The sequence below is a fragment of the Astyanax mexicanus genome, chromosome 18, assembly GCF_023375975.1.
Source record: "Astyanax mexicanus isolate ESR-SI-001 chromosome 18, AstMex3_surface, whole genome shotgun sequence".
NCBI classification, from domain to species: domain Eukaryota; kingdom Metazoa; phylum Chordata; class Actinopteri; order Characiformes; family Acestrorhamphidae; genus Astyanax; species Astyanax mexicanus.
This window is the reverse complement of record NC_064425.1, coordinates 31,332,501-31,342,500: the sequence shown is the minus strand read 5'-3', so window position 1 is coordinate 31,342,500 and position 10,000 is coordinate 31,332,501. Positions and strand designations below refer to the sequence as shown.

The 10,000-nt window shown below is 36.7% G+C and overlaps 1 long non-coding RNA gene and 8 other non-coding genes across 9 annotated transcripts in view; 1 reads left to right on the top strand and 8 right to left on the bottom strand.

Moving 5' to 3' along the window:
- The window catches only part of LOC111188411 (uncharacterized), a 1,287-nt gene extending 747 nt beyond the window's left edge, over positions 1-540 (top strand). Inside the window, exon 2 of the long non-coding RNA XR_002648486.2 lies at positions 319-540. This is a non-coding gene — a long non-coding RNA (uncharacterized LOC111188411). The remainder of the gene's footprint in view (positions 1-318) is intronic.
- A 1,188-nt stretch (positions 541-1,728) lies between these two features.
- On the bottom strand, positions 1,729-1,847 carry LOC125783975 (5S ribosomal RNA). The gene has a single exon (XR_007426695.1). It is a non-coding gene; the product is annotated as a 5S ribosomal RNA (ribosomal RNA).
- An 804-nt stretch (positions 1,848-2,651) lies between these two features.
- Positions 2,652-2,770, bottom strand: LOC125783258 (5S ribosomal RNA). The gene has a single exon (XR_007425992.1). It is a non-coding gene; the product is annotated as a 5S ribosomal RNA (ribosomal RNA).
- Positions 2,771-3,565: 795 nt separating this feature from the next.
- On the bottom strand, positions 3,566-3,684 carry LOC125783974 (5S ribosomal RNA). Its single transcript, XR_007426694.1, has one exon. It is a non-coding gene; the product is annotated as a 5S ribosomal RNA (ribosomal RNA).
- Positions 3,685-6,174: 2,490 nt separating this feature from the next.
- On the bottom strand, positions 6,175-6,293 carry LOC125783973 (5S ribosomal RNA). Its single transcript, XR_007426693.1, has one exon. It is a non-coding gene; the product is annotated as a 5S ribosomal RNA (ribosomal RNA).
- An 804-nt stretch (positions 6,294-7,097) lies between these two features.
- Positions 7,098-7,216, bottom strand: LOC125783972 (5S ribosomal RNA). Its single transcript, XR_007426692.1, has one exon. It is a non-coding gene; the product is annotated as a 5S ribosomal RNA (ribosomal RNA).
- Positions 7,217-8,009: 793 nt separating this feature from the next.
- Positions 8,010-8,128, bottom strand: LOC125783971 (5S ribosomal RNA). Its single transcript, XR_007426691.1, has one exon. It is a non-coding gene; the product is annotated as a 5S ribosomal RNA (ribosomal RNA).
- Positions 8,129-8,932: 804 nt separating this feature from the next.
- On the bottom strand, positions 8,933-9,051 carry LOC125783275 (5S ribosomal RNA). Its single transcript, XR_007426009.1, has one exon. It is a non-coding gene; the product is annotated as a 5S ribosomal RNA (ribosomal RNA).
- Positions 9,052-9,846: 795 nt separating this feature from the next.
- LOC125783970 (5S ribosomal RNA) lies at positions 9,847-9,965 on the bottom strand. Its single transcript, XR_007426690.1, has one exon. It is a non-coding gene; the product is annotated as a 5S ribosomal RNA (ribosomal RNA).
- Positions 9,966-10,000: the final 35 nt, after the last annotated feature.

Genomic DNA, 10,000 nt, shown 5'->3' with positions numbered 1-10,000 from the left:
AATTGCCACCCAAAGTGCACAGCTTAGAAGCATGTAAAATAATGGATGTATATATGTTTGTTTCATTGACAGTAAATGTAAATTGACTGCAATCTGGCTTTATTTCTTTTTTAATAATTTGTGAAGGACATTTCTGTTCTGAAGGCTTAAGTTGAACTATTCTGTTACTATGCAATAGAAGGTAGAGTACTCATGTTTATAATTTTGAATTTGAGATGCTCTGAATCCTTTCCAATTTATAAACCTAACTATTCTTTATTTTAAATGGCCCTTTCTCACACTCACTTACTCTTTTGCATTCTTTCTATCTTTTTTTAGCCTGGAACAAATATGGTGGAGCACCTCCATGAGGCCATGGCATCCAGACCTTACCCATGTCCTGACACCGGGAAATGACAATCCTTGCTGGACAGGCTTTGGAATTTTAATCACAATAATATTTTAGTTATAATTAATATGAATTATTTTCCATAATTGTTACATTTTACATTGTTGGGATTCAGTTATAATAAATTTCAAGGCAGTGCCTTGTAAAAATTACATTATTGTTTAGGTGTTTATTGCATAACATATAGTTTATAGCAATTTATTTCACAAAGGATTAAACTATGGTGTGTTAGAATTAATCTGTCATTTCTGTTAATTTCACCAACCATTTGGATAGGTAACTGAACAAATGTATCTCGCTGGTGAAACAACCCAGAATTTAAATTACTTTGACCCAGCATTTGGGTGGAGTAGATAACAAATATGTGTAGTTGAAATTACCTTAATTTGCAGTTAATTTGACCCAGCATTTGGGTAGTATATTTTAACTCAACTGCTGGGTTATAATGGGTCAACCCATCTTGCTGGGTCAAATTAACTACTGCTGGGCTGGTGCTATAATAACCCAGCGGTTGGGTTGAAAATAACCCATATTGGGTTATTTTTAGCCCAACTGTTTTTAGTGTGTAAGTCACTCACAGACCTGAGTCTTTTCACTGTCATTTACTGCTCTTGACAAAAGTAAAGCAGCTCTACGGACTAATACAAAGATCTTGCCTCAAAATAAAAGCTCCTTTTAACTTTCACTACAAAAAGTAACCAAAGAAAAAAAGACAAAAACTCCCTATATGTCTTAATTTTTATCTCTTCATTTTTTTTGTTCAATTTTCTTGCTCTAAGTTTCTTACTCAATGGAATGGACGCTTCAGATTAGGCCCAATAAAAAAAGCCCAATTAAAAAAAAAATCATATTTACAAAGAATATTCTGAGAAATAAATAAATAAAATCATACACACACATTAAAGTATACTTGGCATACATTTACAGAAAGGCCCTGTGTCCTACAGAAGGTGCCTTTTTAAATTTTTTCACCCCTGCCATCCAAACAGCCTGAGTCCGCGGCACACTTGATCCAGGTAATTAAGACCTTCAGGATCACGTGAACATTCTAGACTCAGGTGTGTTAAATCTGAAATCTTTAGCGTGGTAGAGCCCCAGGAACAGGAGTCAGTCGCCCTGTACCTATGTTAAGAAAATAAAAAATAATGCATTTTTTCTTTATTTATTAGCATGAAGAAACAATATCCTCCTTCAGAAAAATGAAAGAACTTTTAAGTGAGTATTTAATCTGTATATGGTTTACTGTAAGTGTTTTATATGAAGAGTAAACACAGTGTAGCCTTGTAAAAATTTGTGACATCATGGACTGAACGGAGTAAAAAATAAAGGAAAGATGGAAAAGCTTACAGCACCTGGTATTCCCAGGCGGTCTCCCATCCAAGTACTAACCAGGCCCGACCCTGCTTAGCTTCCGAGATCAGACGAGATCGGGCGTTCTCAGGGTGGTATGGCCGTAAGCGAAAGATCAACTCCCAACAAGCCTATTTATAAGTCACTCACAGACCTGAGTCTTTTCACTGTCATTTACTGCTCTTGACAAAAGTAAAGCAGCTCTACGGACTAATACAAAGATCTTGCCTCAAAATAAAAGCTCCTTTTAACTTTCACTACAAAAAGTAACCAAAGAAAAAAAGACAAAAACTCCCTATATGTCTTAATTTTTATCTCTTCATTTTTTTGTTCAATTTTCTTGCTTTACGTTTCTTACTCAATGGAATGGAAGCTTCAGATTAGGCCCAATAAAAAAAAGCCCAATTAAAAAAAAAATCATATTTACAAAGAATATTCTGAGAAATAAATAAATAAAATCATACACACACATTAAAGTATACTTGGCATACATTTACAGAAAGGCCCTGTGTCCTACAGAAGGTGCCTTTTTAATTTTTTTCACCCCTGCCATCCAAACAGCCTGAGTCCGCGGCACACTTGATCCAGGTAATTAAGACCTTCAGGATCACGTGAACATTCTAGACTCAGGTGTGTTAAATCTGAAATCTTTAGCGTGGTAGAGCCCCAGGAACAGAAGTCAGTCGCCCTGTACCTATGTTAAGAAAATAAAAAATAATGCATTTTGTTCTTTATTTATTAGCATGAAGAAACAATATCCTCCTTCAGAAAAATGAAAGAACTTTTAAGTGAGTACTTAATCTGTATATGGTTTACTGTAAGTGTTTTATATGAAGAGTAAACACAGTGTAGCCTTGTAAAAATTTGTGACATCATGGACTGAACGGAGTAAAAAATAAAGGAAAGATGGAAAAGTTTACAGCACCTGGTATTCCCAGGCGGTCTCCCATCCAAGTACTAACCAGGCCCGACCCTGCGTAGCTTCCGAGATCAGACGAGATCGGGCGTTCTCAGGATGGTATGGCCGTAAGCGAAAGATCAACTCCCAACAAGCCTATTTATAAGTCACTCACAGACCTGAGTCTTTTCACTGTCATTTACTGCTCTTGACAAAAGTAAAGCAGCTCTACGGACTAATACAAAGATCTTGCCTCAAAATAAAAGCTCCTTTTAACTTTCACTACAAAAAGTAACCAAAGAAAAAAAGACAAAAACTCCCTATATGTCTTAATTTTTATCTCTTCATTTTTTTTTTTCAATTTTCTTGCTCTACGTTTCTTACTCAATGGAATGGAAGCTTCAGATTAGGCCCAGTAAAAAAAAAAGCCCAATTAAAAAAAAAATCATATTTACAAAGAATATTCTGAGAAATAAATAAATAAAATCATACACACACATTAAAGTATACTTGGCATACATTTACAGAAAGGCCCAAGGTGCCTTTTTAATTTTTTTCACCCCTGCCATCCAAACAGCCTGAGTCCGCGGCACACTTGATCCAGGTAATTAAGACCTTCAGGATACACGTGAACATTCTAGACTCAGGTGTGTTAAATCTGAAATCTTTAGCGTGGTAGAGCCCCAGGAACAGGAGTCAGTCGCCCTGTACCTATCTTAAGAAAATTAAAAATAATGCATTTTGTCTTCATTTATTAGCATGAAGAAACAATATCCTCCTTCAGAAAAATGAAAGAACTTTTAAGTGAGTATTTAATCTGTATATGGTTTACTGTAAGTGTTTTATATGAAGAGTAAACACAGTGTAGCCTTGTAAAAAATTGTGACATCATGGACTGAACGGAGTAAAAAATAAAGGAAAGATGGAAAAGCTTACAGCACCTGGTATTCCCAGGCGGTCTCCCATCCAAGTACTAACCAGGCCCGACCCTGCTTAGCTTCCGAGATCAGACGAGATCGGGCGTTCTCAGGGTGGTATGGCCGTAAGCGAAAGATCAGCTCCCAACAAGCCTATTTATACACACTAAAAACTGCTGGGTTATTTTAACTACTCATCTGCTGGGTTATGAAATGTCTAACCCATTATGAGTTATTTTTATGGGAACTGGGTTATTTTTGGGGGGATTTGGGTTGTTTTTGTGTAACTCATGTGCTGGGTCAAAATTTCGCAAAGTTCTTCAACCCAACATGCATCAGTTGACCCAGCAGCTGGGTTGTTTGTGCTTCGACCGTCATCACGTTTACAGGACGTGCTCCTCCTCCACCATTTCGCGCCCAGACAGGCTCCATGCTCCTTCAGCAGCTCGCAGGTGCTCGAGAGAGACTGATCATCTTTGTGGTAAATATTTAATTCACGGTGTCTGTGTTGTGTTATAGCTAGTGTAAGGACCCCAATTCCCACTTTATCATTAACTATCAGCTTTATTTCACTGTAACTAAACGAATTAGAGGGAATACTGCTAACTGATTTGCTAGCCAGCAGGCTAATTTGCTAGCTTAGCTTAGCTTTTTCGTGTAGGTCTTTGCAAACATTTTTACAACATAGCTAGCGGTACTAAAATACTTTTTTACGACAGGATTTTTTGTGAGAATAAAGTTTAAGTGTTCGTCTAATGTGTGTGTGTGGGGGGGGGGTGCAGAGAGAGACAGGAAGCAAGCAGAGGGCAAGGCTGGGAGCAAAATGGTACAGCTCCTCTCAAAATCAAATGCACTGAAGAGGGCTGCTAAAGACTCTCCCAGCTTAAGTTTCTGGAGGATGAAATTGCCACCCAAAGTGCACAGCTTAGAAGCATGTAAAATAATGGATGTATATATGTTTGTTTCATTGACAGTAAATGTAAATTGACTGCAATCTGGCTTTATTTCTTTTTTAATAATTTGTGAAGGACATTTCTGTTCTGAAGGCTTAAGTTGAACTATTCTGTTACTATGCAATAGAAGGTAGAGTACTCATGTTTATAATTTTGAATTTGAGATGCTCTGAATCCTTTCCAATTTATAAACCTAACTATTCTTTATTTTAAATGGCCCTTTCTCACACTCACTTACTCTTTTGCATTCTTTCTATCTTTTTTTAGCCTGGAACAAATATGGTGGAGCACCTCCATGAGGCCATGGCATCCAGACCTTACCCATGTCCTGACACCAGGAAATGACAATCCTTGCTGGACAGGCTTTGGAATTTTAATCACAATAATATTTTAGTTATAATTAATATGAATTATTTTCCATAATTGTTACATTTTACATTGTTGGGATTCAGTTATAATAAATTTCAAGGCAGTGCCTTGTAAAAATTACATTATTGTTTAGGTGTTTATTGCATAACATATAGTTTATAGCAATTTATTTCACAAAGGATTAAACTATGGTGTGTTAGAATTAATCTGTCATTTCTGTTAATTTCACCAACCATTTGGATAGGTAACTGAACAAATGTATCTCGCTGGTGAAACAACCCAGAATTTAAATTACTTTGACCCAGCATTTGGGTGGAGTAGATAACAAATATGTGTAGTTGAAATTACCTTAATTTGCAGTTAATTTGACCCAGCATTTGGGTAGTATATTTTAACTCAACTGCTGGGTTATAATGGGTCAACCCATCTTGCTGGGTCAAATTAACTACTGCTGGGCTGGTGCTATAATAACCCAGCGGTTGGGTTGAAAATAACCCATATTGGGTTATTTTTAGCCCAACTGTTTTTAGTGTGTAAGTCACTCACAGACCTGAGTCTTTTCACTGTCATTTACTGCTCTTGACAAAAGTAAAGCAGCTCTACGGACTAATACAAAGATCTTGCCTCAAAATAAAAGCTCCTTTTAACTTTCACTACAAAAAGTAACCAAAGAAAAAAAGACAAAAACTCCCTATATGTCTTAATTTTTATCTCTTCATTTTTTTTTTTCAATTTTCTTGCTCTACGTTTCTTACTCAATGGAATGGAAGCTTCAGATTAGGCCCAGTAAAAAAAAAGCCCAATTAAAAAAAAAATCATATTTACAAAGAATATTCTGAGAAATAAATAAATAAAATCATACACACACATTAAAGTATACTTGGCATACATTTACAGAAAGGCCCAAGGTGCCTTTTTAATTTTTTTCACCCCTGCCATCCAAACAGCCTGAGTCCGCGGCACACTTGATCCAGGTAATTAAGACCTTCAGGATACACGTGAACATTCTAGACTCAGGTGTGTTAAATCTGAAATCTTTAGCGTGGTAGAGCCCCAGGAACAGGAGTCAGTCGCCCTGTACCTATCTTAAGAAAATTAAAAATAATGCATTTTATCTTCATTTATTAGCATGAAGAAACAATATCCTCCTTCAGAAAAATGAAAGAACTTTTAAGTGAGTATTTAATCTGTATATGGTTTACTGTAAGTGTTTTATATGAAGAGTAAACACAGTGTAGCCTTGTAAAAATTTGTGACATCATGGACTGAACGGAGTAAAAAATAAAGGAAAGATGGAAAAGCTTACAGCACCTGGTATTCCCAGGCGGTCTCCCATCCAAGTACTAACCAGGCCCGACCCTGCTTAGCTTCCGAGATCAGACGAGATCGGGCGTTCTCAGGGTGGTATGGCCGTAAGCGAAAGATCAACTCCCAACAAGCCTATTTATAAGTCACTCACAGACCTGAGTCTTTTCACTGTCATTTACTGCTCTTGACAAAAGTAAAGCAGCTCTACGGACTAATACAAAGATCTTGCCTCAAAATAAAAGCTCCTTTTAACTTTCACTACAAAAAGTAACCAAAGAAAAAAAGACAAAAACTCCCTATATGTCTTAATTTTTATCTCTTCATTTTTTTTTTGTTCAATTTTCTTGCTCTACGTTTCTTACTCAATGGAATGGAAGCTTCAGATTAGGCCCAATAAAAAAAAGCCCAATTAAAAAAAATCATATTTACAAAGAATATTCTGAGAAATAAATAAATAAAATCATACACACACATTAAAGTATACTTGGCATACATTTACAGAAAGGCCCTGTGTCCTACAGAACGTGCCTTTTTAATTTTTTTCACCCCTGCCATCCAAACAGCCTGAGTCCGCGGCACACTTGATCCAGGTAATTAAGACCTTCAGGATCACGTGAACATTCTAGACTCAGGTGTGTTAAATCTGAAATCTTTAGCGTGGTAGAGCCCCAGGAACAGGAGTCAGTCGCCCTGTACCTATGTTAAGAAAATAAAAAATAATGCATTTTTTCTTTATTTATTAGCATGAAGAAACAATATCCTCCTTCAGAAAAATGAAAGAACTTTTAAGTGAGTATTTAATCTGTATATGGTTTACTGTAAGTGTTTTATATGAAGAGTAAACACAGTGTAGCCTTGTAAAAAATTGTGACATCATGGACTGAACGGAGTAAAAAATAAAGGAAAGATGGAAAAGCTTACAGCACCTGGTATTCCCAGGCGGTCTCCCATCCAAGTACTAACCAGGCCCGACCCTGCTTAGCTTCCGAGATCAGACGAGATCGGGCGTTCTCAGGGTGGTATGGCCGTAAGCGAAAGATCAACTCCCAACAAGCCTATTTATAAGTCACTCTGAGTCTTTTCACTGTCATTTACTGCTCTTGACAAAAGTAAAGCAGCTCTACGGACTAATACAAAGATCTTGCCTCAAAATAAAAGCTCCTTTTAACTTTCACTACAAAAAGTAACCAAAGAAAAAAAGACAAAAACTCCCTATATGTCTTAATTTTTATCTCTTCATTTTTTTGTTCAATTTTCTTGCTTTACGTTTCTTACTCAATGGAATGGAAGCTTCAGATTAGGCCCAATAAAAAAAAGCCCAATTAAAAAAAAAATCATATTTACAAAGAATATTCTGAGAAATAAATAAATAAAATCATACACACACATTAAAGTATACTTGGCATACATTTACAGAAAGGCCCTGTGTCCTACAGAAGGTGCCTTTTTAAATTTTTTCACCCCTGCCATCCAAACAGCCTGAGTCCGCGGCACACTTGATCCAGGTAATTAAGACCTTCAGGATCACGTGAACATTCTAGACTCAGGTGTGTTAAATCTGAAATCTTTAGCGTGGTAGAGCCCCAGGAACAGTCAGTCGCCCTGTACCTATGTTAAGAAAATAAAAAATAATGCATTTTTTCTTTATTTATTAGCATGAAGAAACAATATCGTCCTTCAGAAAAATGAAAGAACTTTTAAGTGAGTATTTAATCTGTATATGGTTTACTGTAAGTGTTTTATATGAAGAGTAAACACAGTGTAGCCTTGTAAAAAATTGTGACATCATGGACTGAACGGAGTAAAAAATAAAGGAAAGATGGAAAAGCTTACAGCACCTGGTATTCCCAGGCGGTCTCCCATCCAAGTACTAACCAGGCCCGACCCTGCTTAGCTTCCGAGATCAGACGAGATCGGGCGTTCTCAGGGTGGTATGGCCGTAAGCGAAAGATCAACTCCCAACAAGCCTATTTATAAGTCACTCACAGACCTGAGTCTTTTCACTGTCATTTACTGCTCTTGACAAAAGTAAAGCAGCTCTACGGACTAATACAAAGATCTTGCCTCAAAATAAAAGCTCCTTTTAACTTTCACTACAAAAAGTAACCAAAGAAAAAAAGACAAAAACTCCCTATATGTCTTAATTTTTATCTCTTCATTTTTTTTGTTCAATTTTCTTGCTCTACGTTTCTTACTCAATGGAATGGAAGCTTCAGATTAGGCCCAATAAAAAAAAGCCCAATTAAAAAAAAATCATATTTACAAAGAATATTCTGAGAAATAAATAAATAAAATCATACACACACATTAAAGTATACTTGGCATACATTTACAGAAAGGCCCTGTGTCCTACAGAAGGTGCCTTTTTAATTTTTTTCACCCCTGCCATCCAAACAGCCTGAGTCCGCGGCACACTTGATCCAGGTAATTAAGACCTTCAGGATCACGTGAACATTCTAGACTCAGGTGTGTTAAATCTGAAATCTTTAGCGTGGTAGAGCCCCAGGAACAGAAGTCAGTCGCCCTGTACCTATGTTAAGAAAATAAAAAATAATGCATTTTGTTCTTTATTTATTAGCATGAAGAAACAATATCCTCCTTCAGAAAAATGAAAGAACTTTTAAGTGAGTACTTAATCTGTATATGGTTTACTGTAAGTGTTTTATATGAAGAGTAAACACAGTGTAGCCTTGTAAAAATTTGTGACATCATGGACTGAACGGAGTAAAAAATAAAGGAAAGATGGAAAAGTTTACAGCACCTGGTATTCCCAGGCGGTCCCCCATCCAAGTACTAACCAGGCCCGACCCTGCGTAGCTTCCGAGATCAGACGAGATCGGGCGTTCTCAGGATGGTATGGCCGTAAGCGAAAGATCAACTCCCAACAAGCCTATTTATAAGTCACTCACAGACCTGAGTCTTTTCACTGTCATTTACTGCTCTTGACAAAAGTAAAGCAGCTCTACGGACTAATACAAAGATCTTGCCTCAAAATAAAAGCTCCTTTTAACTTTCACTACAAAAAGTAACCAAAGAAAAAAAGACAAAAACTCCCTATATGTCTTAATTTTTATCTCTTCATTTTTTTTTTTCAATTTTCTTGCTCTACGTTTCTTACTCAATGGAATGGAAGCTTCAGATTAGGCCCAGTAAAAAAAAAAGCCCAATTAAAAAAAAAATCATATTTACAAAGAATATTCTGAGAAATAAATAAATAAAATCATACACACACATTAAAGTATACTTGGCATACATTTACAGAAAGGCCCAAGGTGCCTTTTTAATTTTTTTCACCCCTGCCATCCAAACAGCCTGAGTCCGCGGCACACTTGATCCAGGTAATTAAGACCTTCAGGATACACGTGAACATTCTAGACTCAGGTGTGTTAAATCTGAAATCTTTAGCGTGGTAGAGCCCCAGGAACAGGAGTCAGTCGCCCTGTACCTATCTTAAGAAAATTAAAAATAATGCATTTTGTCTTCATTTATTAGCATGAAGAAACAATATCCTCCTTCAGAAAAATGAAAGAACTTTTAAGTGAGTATTTAATCTGTATATGGTTTACTGTAAGTGTTTTATATGAAGAGTAAACACAGTGTAGCCTTGTAAAAATTTGTGACATCATGGACTGAACGGAGTAAAAAATAAAGGAAAGATGGAAAAGCTTACAGCACCTGGTATTCCCAGGCGGTCTCCCATCCAAGTACTAACCAGGCCCGACCCTGCTTAGCTTCCGAGATCAGACGAGATCGGGCGTTCTCAGGGTGGTATGGCCGTAAGCGAAAGATCAACTCCCAACAAGCCTATTTATAAGTC